At 46.2% G+C, this 3,500-nt stretch overlaps 1 pseudogene; it reads right to left on the reverse strand.

The window, feature by feature from the left end:
* Positions 1-1,006: 1,006 nt before the first annotated feature.
* LOC102477710 (60S ribosomal protein L22-like 1 pseudogene) lies at positions 1,007-3,024 on the reverse strand (annotated as a pseudogene).
* Positions 3,025-3,500: the final 476 nt, after the last annotated feature.

The raw sequence follows: 3,500 nt of genomic DNA on the forward strand, positions 1-3,500 counted from the left end.
TGCCGGATATGCAAATCTGAGGGATTCTAGTGGCCAATCAGAGTATGGTTTTGAAGGTGAGGTTTTTTTAAAGGGAAGCCAATCATGACTTTTGGCATTGTGTAATTGTTCGTTCTCTGAGAAACGGGCGATATTCACTGGTGCACAGCCTCCCACAAGCATAGGGCCCACATACGAGGTGGAACCCCAAGGATGGGGAGCAGATTGCAGTCTCATACCATCCCATTATTACCCTTATTACTTGTCCAGTTATTACCCTTATTACTTATAAGTAAGCAACCTTTGTTACTCACCGGGATGATTCTCTGCCGTCCTCCCCTGCAGCCTTTCTTGGGACGATTCTCTGCTGTCCCCTCCTGGGCAATTCTCTGCCATCCCCTACTCGGGTGCTCTTCACTGGATCCTTCGTACTCAGAGTCCTTGTTCAGGCGCCACGTGTCCTGCCCCAGGGGACAGTCGAACAGGTTTCCTGAGGGAAGGAGTGAGAGACGGGAGGAACGACGCAGTGTTACAGCTCTTCAGGGTCGTTCGTTTATTGTGGGCAGCACGGAGATGACACAATGTTACAACTCTTCAGGCTCTTCAGGGTCGTCTGGAGATGATGCAGTGTTACAGCTCTTCAGGGTCGTCTGGAGACGATGTGATATTACAACTCTTCAGGCTCTTCAGGGCCGTCTGGAAACGATGCAGTGTTACAACTCTTCAGGCTCTTCAGGGTCGTCTGGCGATGATGCAGTGTTACAACTCTTCAGACTCTTGAGAGTCGTCTGGCGATTGTGGGCCAGGAATTGTGGTTATATACATGCTAGTGGGCCGTGATTGGTTGTAAAAGGTGGGTTATGATTGGTTGCTTTGTGGACCAATCATGAAGTGCCGGATATGCAAATCTGAGGGATTCTAGTGGCCAATCAGAGTATGGTTTTGAAGGTGAGGTTTTTTTTTGAAGGGAAGCCAATCATGGCTTTTGGCATTGTGTAATTGTTTGCTCTCTGAGAAATGGGCGATATTCACTGGTGCACAGCCTCCCACAAGCATAGGGCCCACATACAAGGTGGAACCCCAAGGATGGGGAGCAGATTGCAGTCTCATCTTTTGGATATGTGCTATGGCAGGTCATGTCACTTACTTTAATGGAACTTTGACTTGTAAAACAGCCTGGGGCTTGGAGGAGAGGTGCACTTGGGAGATTGGTCCTTCCTGTACAGAGGTCAGATTAATAAGTGGGATGTTATTTGTAGGGTAGGTCGGAGTGGCATGTATGCAGGGAAGGACTGTTCAGATGCAAAGCCAACAATTGCATGCTCACTGGGGTTGTGCCTGATACATGGGTTGCATTGATGAGCATAATTACTCTTGGACTGAGCTCGGGCTCCCTCCAAGGTGTAGGGAGCCTCAACTGAATTGGGGGAGCCTGAGGCTTAAGCCTCTGTACTGCATCCTGGACAGCGGTCTGAGCCTCTGTGGGGCATTTGCTTTCTCTATTTGGGAGCCCATACTGTCTGAGACCTGTGAAGCAGACCCATTTCTCTGTGAGGGGACAATTGTAATCATCATGGCTCCCTCTGCTCTTGGCCACACAATAGGTTGTCTCATTATCTTGGCACTTTTGGAGATTGACTAAGTCGAGGCAGGACTTATAGCCCTGCCCCTGGTGCATGAATACTAGCTGGCTCGGGAACCCCGGAATGACTATGGGATCGTAAATCCTGGACAAGTGGGCTATTATTGGTAGGTAGGTGTCTGGTCACAGTTGGACAGTGGCTTGCTGGATGGTTTGGTTGCACTATTTGAGACAAGGGTGGGATAGGTACCTGTTAGGCTTGGTAAAAGAGCAAGGGCTAGGGTCAGAAGTATTAAAATAAAATCAGTATTAGAAACAGAACCCCAATGAAAATGCCTCCAGTTAGTTAACCCAGGCATTTTAGGTCTATTAAAGTTCCTACTACCAGGAGGTATAATATTGCTAGCAAAAGTCTCTCCTGTAACTTCCAGTCTTGGGAACACTGCTGTCAGACATAGCTAGCACTATAGGAAGGGCTAGGAGTAGGAAATTGTAAGGGTGTGATGGGGTGTTACCCATCACTGTCCTCAATTTGCTGTGCATAGATTGGTCATCATCCAGAGTGACCAAAGCAGGGTTGCAGACTCAAGCTTCTGCCGTGCATAGAGCAGCCAGCCCAAGAGTGGCTGCAGCAGGGCTGCAGTATCAATGACAGGTTTTGGTCCTCTAGAAGGTTATTTTAATCGGCTGCTCAGGGTGGTTTTTTACCATCCAGGTCCCAGGGTACTCTGGTGCTGTGGCTTTCTTCACTCATGAGTGCTGGATTCATGGGGCTAGCCCTGCAACCTTAACTGCAGTAGAGGTAACAAGCACAACAACATATAGCCCTAATCAGATGGGCTATTGTGATTCTTTTTTCTATTTTTTTTTTACAAGCAGTGATTTTTATTCATTAATAAACTATAAGTCTATTTCCAGATTATTCTTTCTCATGTATCCTGCATGTTTCACTTAGTAAGAAAAGCCTGATAAGGTTTCAACTAGTCGTCAGATTCCGACCCTTCTTTATCTTGACCAGTCTGGAAATAACGAAGTTCCGAAGTCTCCTTGTCAGGTGCAACCACACAAAGCCAATCACGAAGGTTCTCCTTAAGGTATTTCTTGGTGATGTAGTTCAAATACCTTTTAGAGAACTGTTTTTAAGAAACAACTGTGATTTTATTCTTGAGGCATTCAATGTGAACTACATTTCCAAGGTTGCCAGTTTTCTCATTGACTTTAACCTTTTCCTGCAGGAACTGTTCAAAATTTCCAGAGCCAAAAATTCCATCTTCTACTGGATGAGTAAGGTTCAGATTAAACTTCCAGATTGACCTCTTAGGCTTCTTGTCTTTTGGCACCATCCTGGCAGCCAGCTGTGTGGTCAGAAAGGCTTTTTTCTAATTTTTAACCCACACAAGATCTCTGGGCCCATGTTTGTGTACCCAGTTTCTGAGGGGAATGGGTTTTTTTTTCCTAAGGTGACTAGGGCTATCTTCTTCTTCTTTTTTTTTTTTTTTTTTTTAAGTCTTTCCCAAGGCCACTAGATCCTGAGTCAGGACTGCCTTGCTCAGCTGAAGGGTGTCAGTCATTTGGGCCTGTGTGACTAAAGGGGATGGCTGGCCAAATAGAATTTCATAAGGGTAATAACCTTGTTTTTGTGGTGTACATTGAACTCGGAGGACATCTACCCAGGGGTGTCTGTCAGTGTCCTGACAGAGCTTAGCCAGGGTGGACTTGAGGGTACGATTTATTTGTTTAATGTTCCCAGAACTCTGAGGTCAGTAAGCAGTGTGAAGCTTCGATATATGCCCAAGGCCTTTGCCACTCTTTGTGTAACTTCTGCTACAAAAGCAGGGCCATTGTCTGACCCGATTATAAGGGGAAGCCCAAACCGAGATATAACTTCCTTCAGAAGGGTTTGAGTGGCTTCTCTGGCCTTTTCAGTTCACATAGGGAA

The sequence above is a fragment of the Tupaia chinensis genome, unplaced genomic scaffold (genome assembly GCF_000334495.1).
Source record: "Tupaia chinensis unplaced genomic scaffold, TupChi_1.0 Scaffold000283_1, whole genome shotgun sequence".
NCBI classification, from domain to species: domain Eukaryota; kingdom Metazoa; phylum Chordata; class Mammalia; order Scandentia; family Tupaiidae; genus Tupaia; species Tupaia belangeri.